Below are 10,120 nucleotides of genomic sequence, written 5' to 3' on the forward strand. Positions count from 1 at the left end.
TTCAAAGGCTTTAATGTCTGGAACTGGCTTCATAAATCACAAGATTCTGTATCTGCTGCACCTAATTTGTCACATTTCTTCCTTTATTAGTTTCTTCTTTGGTTACTTGCGGTGTGAAAACTTGTGGCTCATGTATCACCAAGACCAGGCTGGTATAATCTAAACGACAGTTCGAGATTACAGTTATGTTTGTGTGCAGCATTTAAAGACTTGACTATCTGTCTGTCTGTTGTCCTATCAGTCAGTTTAACCATTTACTGTCCTTTCAGACCCATCCATCTTGATAGGGCCCTCTGTTAAGATATGGGACCATGGGGTGTCTTCCATACTGTTACTGTCAATTGTCAAGTGTTGGCTTCACATTGCTAACCATTAAGCAGTGCTTTTTAGTCCACAACTACGGACTATAAAACTCGGTGCTGGCTTCTTCCCGCTTTGATTTGTGTCTGCGCTCACTGCTAGAAAGAAAAATGTGCCTCATATGCCAAATAAATCTTCAGAATTGTACACCAAATAAATCCTCACACAGATAGGTTACACAATCTGCTTATGTGGCAGATCTCGATCTTGTAAAAGTGGAAATGAGTCTTTTGCAGATCAAGGATTTATCTCGTCAAAGGGCCAGTTTGTTTTTCAAGTGTGAGAAAGAAAAAGACCACCAGCATGATATCACAGGCGCTCTCTCTCTCTCTCTCTCTCTCTCTCTCTCTCTCTCTCTCTCTCTCTCTCTCTCTCAAGTGTGACCTTTTTCACGTGCATTGATAATAAGCTGTTACAAAAACTAAACAACCTGTCACAGATAAGATAAAAGCAGAACAGCTGACTCACAGACACAAAAAGCTTGGTATCCTGCAATACACCTTTACCCTCAGCTTTCCAGCAACTTGCTTTTAAACACAGCACACAAATTGAACAGCCTTGATCAGCTGTTTCAGTTCTTAAATACTTGTTTTGCAACAGCCCCTAAGTCCACATTTCCTTCATTGCTGTCCTCTCTGCTTGAATTTTCCCTATCATTCCTCCACTGCTCATTTTAAAGCCCTATTACTTTTCAAACCCACCATGCCTTGATCTGGTGAGTTCTGTTGCTGGCTAACCCAGAACCCCAAAGACCGAGAGCACAGAGCAGAAAAAAGCAGGAACATGAACCGGTATGGATTTGAAAAAACCTGCTGGTGAGATATTGAGTGTTTGTCTCCTCGAGGGCCTGCCTCTATCAAGGTGATTCCTTGCAGAGGGCCTGACTAACTGTGCAGGGCGCGATGGAAGTCCATCTCAGATGATGGTTTTATCGATGGCATCAAGTCACACATCGGCCTCTGCAGGGGTGCTATGCTGGCTGCTTAGCCCGGGTGGCAGAAGAGAGAGACGGGGAGTGAAAGCAAAGGGTAAGGGGGGTGGGGGGGGGGTGGGTTTGGGGGTATACTGGCACACAGAGAGGCCACAGTGTCTCTCCGAGAGCAACATGCAGACACCTGCATTTAGGGAGATCAATACCTTGCCACAAACAGCTCAGAGTGCCTCTGGAGAGAAGCATTTATTGATTCGGAACTGGTGTTCATAGAAGGAGCCAATATTTCTGATATTCTCCACTCAAGTCAGCTCTTTTTATGTTTCTGGAACAAATTTGTGGTATTCCCATAAGAGATTCACCCATTCCTGCTACCTTGTAATGCAATAGTTACGCTTACAGTATGATAGACAATATAATTAACTTGATACATAAGATCTTTTTTTTTTGTAAAAAGTGATTAGAGGTTTTGACAGCTAATATAATTAAAGCATTTACTACAGCAGGTTGAAAGCTTTAATCAAAAAACTTTAAACACATTTAACATAATGTGATTTAACCGTCTTCTGGCTGTGGCACGCATGATAAGTCAACTTACCGTTCTAAAATGTGATGGCCCCATACTGCTGCTTCTAGACATATTGACCTGCTGTGTTGGCACACTGTCCCTGAAGGCACAGAGGGGTCAGGCAGGGCTGCTGACTCGCTACCCTTGGGTTCAGTTACTCTGTAGGCATGGTATTGATCCCCCTTCCACTACAGAACTCCCTGTTGAGTGTTCCTCTAGAGCAATGGCTGTGATCACGGCCGAGGTATCCCATGGCTAGGTCCTAACATGCAGCAGGGTCTTTGCACAAGGGCGTAGTACAGCCTTTGCATGACCAGATTATTTACGCCCTCTGTGTTGTGCTGGTATTGGATTAGGTGTGATCAATGTTAACGCAACCTTGTTTTACCAAGATTGGCAATCAATTTTAACATTTACAATGTGACCTTTTACACAATATTTACTATATTTTCAGCACTTCACCTTTCCCTCAGACAGCCCTTTCTTTTGGCACGACATTTTCCCAACTGCAGAACTGAATGGGCTAAAAGAGAGAAAAGAGAAAATTCTGTTGAAACTGACAAACTGCAAAATATCTCACTGGTTGTTTGGTAAACCATTTCATTTATTTGTAGGTCTTTAACACTATGTCACCTGATGGTAGGGTACAGCAGTGCTCTTCAGCAGGAGCCTATCTGGTTTAGTCAGCAGTGGTTTTACATAATCCTCTTCAGAAAAATAGCTGCTGCAAATGCATATTGTCTCAATCTTGTGCAAGGGGTGTTGATGTCCATATTCAATGCACCTAGTCGCAGCTGGCTAATATCACTTAATGGGACACAGTGAAATTGATATGGTGACCAGGACATGTCTATGTTTGAACAGCCTGGAAAAGCACAAGCATGCACCATTTTGGAAAGCTTCAGCAAAGTGAAGTTTTATTTCAATCTAATCTACAGTGTGTGGCACTGCTGATCTTATGTGAAGTGGTGGAGAAAATATAGAGGGATAAAATATGTTTTGCTGCTGCCTCCGTGCCGGTACTCCTCTCTGCTTCTCTGAACTGGGGGCTTGCCAGCTGCCATCTAATATAGATAATACACTGACTATTGAGTACCTCATACAACCCCACTTCAAAAAACCTGAACTATCCTGTAAAGATCTTCCCAGGACAAAGCAGATAGAGATGTTTAGGTTGAAACAAACCAGCATGCTCAACATCTCAAAGGACTGACACAAGCCTAAATGTGTTCCATATGGTGGAACTACTACCCAGGTGGATGAGAGAAAGGGTTGTTTTCTCTTTGCCAGTACCTACAGTTTGTACCTGTAATTCCCACAGACTGAGCAGTGGAATGGAGGAAGCCTGGCCACAGTGCCTTATCAGCTCTGATGATGAGACAGCTGGAGGCCATTTTCCAGCTGGGCCCAGCTTTGACATTGAAACACTTATGGTCTACCCTGCCGGGTCTCTCCATGACAAGGATGGATGAGACTTCTGCAATGTTAACCATTCATTCAAATCTGATATGATGGCTTTACCGAGCAAATGCTATAATTTCACTCACTCTTGGTTATCTTCCACGGAGAGCTGCAGTTGAGAGCAAATTTTAGTTAAAAATGGTCTGTCATTGCATTGCAGAACAGTGAATCCTTTTTGTTTGATGAAAACATAATGTTAAAATCAAATCCTGATTAATGCAGGCTGTGATTAAAAGGAGTCCCACCAAGATGTCATTGTAATTGATGAATAGATGTGTGTTCTTTGCACTAAACCCAACAGCATGGTTGGTACAGCACAATATTTCACCCGACTGAGATGGTTTTTGGGATAAGAAATGTTGCACAGTCATAATCTACCTGTCATGGAAAGACCTCTCATCATTTACTGTAAATTGATTTGGCCCAGAATCACACATGGCTTCTCAGTATACTTTTACATGATCGAAACAATTTTTCTCACCAGTACCATGATCTGTTTCTTGTCAGATGAAAGACTCTGCTCCCTCCTCTTTCCTTTTCTGTATTCATTCAGTGTTGATCTCAACACTATGCCACGTAGTTAGTTTGTTAATTTGGCTTTATTTATTCAGGGATCTTGATCATTAAGTTAAAGCTCATCATCACTCAAGATCATTAGATAAAACAGTAGCAAATATTGTTGAAAATATGTCCAATATTTTCTCATTTCAACTTGTTTTATAGTTCAGCCATGTAGGTGCATAGAACTGGAAACCATTCCACCCCAGGTCAAAGTTGGTATGAGGAACTTTTTAGGCTAACCTATGCTATGATCTGGTGTCATGGGTGTGCTCATTGAACTCGACTCAAGATGTAAATATTTAGGCAATAGAAACACAGGGTTGCTGATGGTTTCTACATGTCAGCGATGACCATCCAGCTTTTTCATATTACTCACTGTGGGGCATTACAATAAATAGCCTCATTGAATATATTCAAATAATAACTATACTTTTGAATATATTCACTTAAAACAAAAAAATTGTTTTTATACCATTATAGAGTAAATAACACTGGGCCTGATATTGATCCCTGTGGAACACCTTTATTGTCCATCTGAGGACTTGATTTGAACCAGTCTGGACCAGGTGAACAGCTTGGATATCAGTCGATGGTTGTTTATTTCTATGCAGAATTGCTTAGCCAGCACTTCCAGTTGAAAGTTCCCTGCTACTGTTTGGCTCGGCTTAACAGTTGCTATGCTGCTTTCTAGCTGTGAGGCACTCTCCGGTTCTCATCCTATCCACACAGCACCATCCGCATGCCTCCCTCGGAGGACGCTCCCTGCCCTCCCCCTTCTCCTCCCACTCTCTCGCCAGGACTCCGGCCAGGAGTGGTGCTGAAAGACGGAATGGTGGGAGATGGAAGGGTCTCTGCTCCCATTTCAACGCTCCCGTCCCAGGACTTGTCTCGGCCGGCTGCGTAGGCAAAAACCGGCCCATCGTGCACAGATGCAGATTTCACATCATGGTGATGCATGTCTCCGTTGATATGCTGGACATCTTTACATGAACCAGAAAATGTGTTATCTGATGGAGGACTCTCTAATTCCAGACCGACCCCCACTGCCATCTCACCAGAAGCCTCAGGCCAGGCATCAAACATCTGCCCTGGGAGTGTGCCAGGAAAAGTGTGCTAGACTTTATTTTATCTGCCAGAAAGAGCAATATTAGCATTTGCCTCCTTATGTGGATGGCCCAGATGCTCTGTCGATTGAGGCCCGGGTTGGAGCCTCATTATTATAATTGCATGGAAAAGCACAACCCTGTCGTTATTAAGAGAGCTCACCTCTTTGTCCCTTTCTCTCTTTGTCTTTTTAAGCCCTCTGACATTTATGTCTTAGCTTGTTGTCCAAAGGTTTCAAGAGGAGGCTCCCAGTCTCTAATGAAAGACCCAAAGTTGCAACAGTTTGACTCTTCAAACAGATGTTTGTGACTCCTGCATGAGATGGATTTGATTCTCTGAAAACCCTCTTTGTGTAAGGCGCTCATCCATCTGTGGTGATCTTTGTTTCAGTACATCTTAATAAAGTAATCCCCCTCCCTCGTTTTTCTACCCCGAGGAATGCTCTTGTTCTTGCACTCTTCTCCTTTGTCATGCGGGGCACCCACACTATGATTTGTTTAGGTTTCAGATTTAAGGTTGACTGAGGCCATGACTCATCATTACTCTGGGAGATGACTTGTTTTAATTTCTCTTTGCTAAACTAACAAAAAGATGTTGGGTTTACTGAAAGATACTTGATGTAGGTTTAAGGATTCGGTGTGGTTTCAGTGCGCTTGTACTCATTTAAGTGTCAACGTATCATAATAAACAGATGCACATTTTCCATACAATTCATCATATTCTATCATTTAGTAGATAAGCGCATTATTTCTTTTAATCCTATCTAACCCTATCCACTTAGGTATGGCAAAGATATATACTCATAATCCAAATAAACCAGCAATGTACCAGTGTGAAGTTTCATCCATCATCCAGACATTCCATTCATTAGACATTCATTTGTTTTCCTTCTGACATATCACCAGACTTTCAACCACTGACCATGATAACTGAAGCAGTGGCCAAAGGTTCCAGCTCCTCCCTTTGAAAAGCTGACCTGTTCTTTAAATGTTTAAAGAGCCTATTGCATCATCGGTCCTCGCCCACACATGCGTGTTTGGGTGAATCAGGGAGATGCATGAGGCTGGGTGTTGTGATACATCATGTGTTTAAGCAGTGGAGGGGAGGCCGAGGTTGTTCGGGGTTAATGACTGGCCCTCTCTGTGGGCTGTGCCGGCTCTCGGAGAGGATAAGACTGGCGGTGTAGGGGCATCTGGAGAACAGGGGTCACATCGCTCACATCAAAGGAGGCTGGGAGTCTAGGTCACTCTGTTTGGCCATGGGGTGGTGGAGAGGGTGGAGGGGTAGTTGGAAGGATTGGGAAGAGGATCATGGGGAGTAAAAGAAATGAGACAGAGGGATGGGCAGAGACAGTGCAAGATAAATAGGAGTGAAACCAAGAGACTGTGAGGGTCAAGTTATTGGGGGAAGGGAAACGGACAGTGCAGGGTTTGTCATTTTCTAATTTCCTGTAAACATTTCACTTTCATGTGTGGCCTGCTTTCAATAGTCTGTTCATCTTACTCTTTCACAAGTCAATGAAAATTCCAATAAACAAAGGTAACCATGAACCATTACCATACCATTGTACGTTTCTGCAAACCATGGATACGTTAAACCTATACATGTCGTGCCATATGTATCATATCAACAATTTCTACTTAGGTATCAAAGTGACATATTGTTCAAATTGCTGGTTCATGTATATGAGCTCCTGGTGGAGGGGATGGGGGTGGTGTGACATCCAGGTGAGACAACCACCAAACAGACCACTGTTTGAGCCATTATTGTGGTGACAAAACCGGGTATTCTGAACCAAAACAGGATCTTTTCCGAAAACTAACCAAGTGGATTTTATGCCTGAACCTAACCGGACCTTAACCACAGTGCTGTCACAGCATAAAACGGAAGACTGACAAGTAAAGAAACATAAATGGAAACTTTCAACATGTGTGAATTTTGAACAGACAAAAAAACACTGCTTTATTTTTTTTTAATTTATTGCAGGTATTCTGTTATGTACATGTTTATTTACAAAGTTATGTGTTTTAATCTTATTTTGATAATTTTTTGACAGCTGTATAGTAATCTCCTGTTTTCTATATAAGTATGATTAGAAAATCCTATAAACAATCATAAAAAACAGGCTATAAAAAAAGAAATGGGACCATCTATCTTTGATACATGCAGGAGCAAGCTGATTTACATAGTTGAAAAATAAATACTATTGACAAATAGCATTCTATCAACTACAAGCATTTAAAAATGAGCCTTTGTCCACATGTAAAACATACTTATAACATGCACTCATTTGTAGGGTGAAACTCACCTTTTCTTCATGTGTGTCGGCTAAATTTTGTTCACGGTTTCAGATTTACATTCTATGTAGTGCCGGACTGCTATTTTGGATTTAGTTTGATTGTCAAAGAAGTGCCATTTTTGGGACTAATACAAAATATCTGAGAGGACACACATTCACTGAGCACAGCATGAGGCTGCATGAAACGCACAACTAGAACTTAGGCAGAGATAAGAAATCTCCTTCGAACTCTGCAGCATTGTTAAATCAGAAAAAAGGCAAAGTATTCATTGTGTTTAAGATGCAAAAACCTTTGTCAAACCATCTGAAATTGCAATTTAATACTGCAATGCTGTTTGCCTCTACATGTCAAAATAATTCAGATGTGGATGACCCACAGTCACAGCAATTTGGCCCATGGAGAATGTGTGATACAATCCAAATAAATGCACATATGCACAAAGAGACTGGAGGAGGGTTTTGTAACATGGCAGTGCTGAACAACAACCCATCTTTGAATATCAGGTAGACTCAGAGAGGATCCATTACTGTATACTTGCTAACTAATTAACCAGTGTGTGAAGAGATGGGGCCAGATTAGGCAGATGGGTGAAAATGTACTCGCATTTTTGAAACCCTGTTTCCTCAGATTTTCTTGAAACAACATCAAAAAAAAATGTTTCACCATGTGGAGATCGCACAAAGACGTTTAGACTTAAAACCACATTTGTTGCTTGTGCATGCAACATTAAGATTTGTCTTTTTCATTTGTCATCACCAGTGCCAGTTCATTTTAACTGGTAATAAAAATAGTGATGACATCTTCTATTATGGTACCAACAGGCATAGTTACACTTTAATGTTATTGCCCTTTGCATAAGTAAGATTTTTTTGTGGATTAGAATACTGGAACAATGTTTTTCATGTAATTTTGCACAGTTTATTGATGGCACATGGTCACTCATAAGCCCTCTGCACACTAATGTCAATTGTTCCTCCACTTCCATGAGCTCTTGCTATACTATTGTGCAAAAGCTGTAAATGAAAACTGAAATGAGGTTGGGCATGTGTGGCAATAAGTTGCAAATGAGCATATATTAATGATGTTTAGATCCGTGTTAATGCTCTAATTGCAATATTAATGATGTTACCTCAAATCGGCGTTACAAATGAAAATATTATCCATGTCTTCATTAAGTATATTTTAAATCTGCAGTTTATTGTCCAAATTGCTGTGCTATTCTGACCTCATTTTTTTTTTTTTTTATCAGTTTCTTTACTCTTTTCAATACTATCCAGTGAAACCAACGTCAAACTGAAACAATGAACAACACATGCCCTTTCAACTTAATGACAGTTACTTGCCAACCACTAATCTTTTATGTAGCTGTGATCCAATAGTTAAAATTAAAGCTGCAGTAATGATTTTTTTGGCCACTTGGGGGCAGAAGAAGGCCACACAGAGGGTGACAAACCCACAGCCCTGACATATTATCACCTTATAAAGTTGTAATGTGTGAGCAACCCATTGCCTAATTACATCAAGTAGACACAGAGAGACATTTACATTCATTAGATGTTGTGTTTCTGGCCACATGATGACTTGGGGTCTAATATTCACTCGTATATTCACTGGTAATTTGATTCACTGTTAGTAACATTGAATATTTATGTGGAGTTTTAGGTTTTGACTGGTCTTGCATAGCCAGACCTATCTCCACAGTGCTGTGTCAGCACTAGAACATTTTCATGATGCCTGCAACAGAAAAGGCAACAGCTGCTAGCTTGTTTACGTTCATACCATTGGTGACCACGTTAGGATAACTTGCTTTTTCAGTGTGCAGAGGACTAGCTTGGAGGTTGTGCTGTTGTTTCCTGTAGTGAACGTTAACACGCAGAAGGGGAGGAGAATGCTGGCAGGCTTATACCTGCAGTCCACATGTGGTGAGTCCGACAAGGCCCTGACAGTCCATTTGGTTTTCTTATCATGGTCCACATATGTCCTGCTTTACTTTACTGGCTGCAGTCTTCTTTAAGTTCTTCCATACTGGAAGAGGAAGGCAACATTTTGTGTTGTATTGTGTTGTACATACAGTAAGCTGCATGTATCAATCTCGACCAACAATAAAGGCAGCAATTCTTTCAATTTCATCAAAGCTTCATTGTATTAGTATGAAATATGAAAGTTATAAGGAGAGCTGGGTGTAGGCAGGTCAAATTACAGTGTCAGAGCTGACAAACATTTTATTGATTCTATTGGGTTTGAGTGATGTTGCCATATCTTGACTGGACTATACTGGAGTGCAGTGTGCCCTGCAAACTGAGAGGTGTAATGAAGCTAATTAAATCTTGGATCATGATGGCAAAAACCTGGAAATTAAGGTCCAGGTTAAAAACCTAGTGTTGGTTTAATGCCATTGGCCACATTGTTGCACTTAGCTCACCTGTGACTGCTTGTAACACTGTTCACACAGCGTAACACAGTTTGAAGGCTGAGAAAGGCCGTCTGCCCAAAATGCGTGCCTGAATAAACAATTTAATTGAAGTGCTGTCCTAGTTGTGATTCTTACTGTCATGTTTTTTCATAATGACATTAAGATCCAATCCTTGTATGCATGTAAATATACCCAGCAACAGCAAAAATCCCTCCTGACAGATTTAAGAGCAAGCAAAGAGCCACAACAAAAGCTCCCATCTGCTCATTCATTTTTAACTTATAGCAATTCGACTACAAAGTAAGTTGTTGGCTACAAAAAACTTAAAAGCAAATGAGAACTCGGGATAATGTGACAGAAGACAAATGTCCTTTTTTACATGAATTCGGGACATGAATACAAAACAAGAGTTTTGTCCTCGT

Source organism: Chaetodon auriga, chromosome 19 (genome assembly GCF_051107435.1).
Source record: "Chaetodon auriga isolate fChaAug3 chromosome 19, fChaAug3.hap1, whole genome shotgun sequence".
In the NCBI taxonomy this organism is placed as follows: domain Eukaryota; kingdom Metazoa; phylum Chordata; class Actinopteri; order Chaetodontiformes; family Chaetodontidae; genus Chaetodon; species Chaetodon auriga.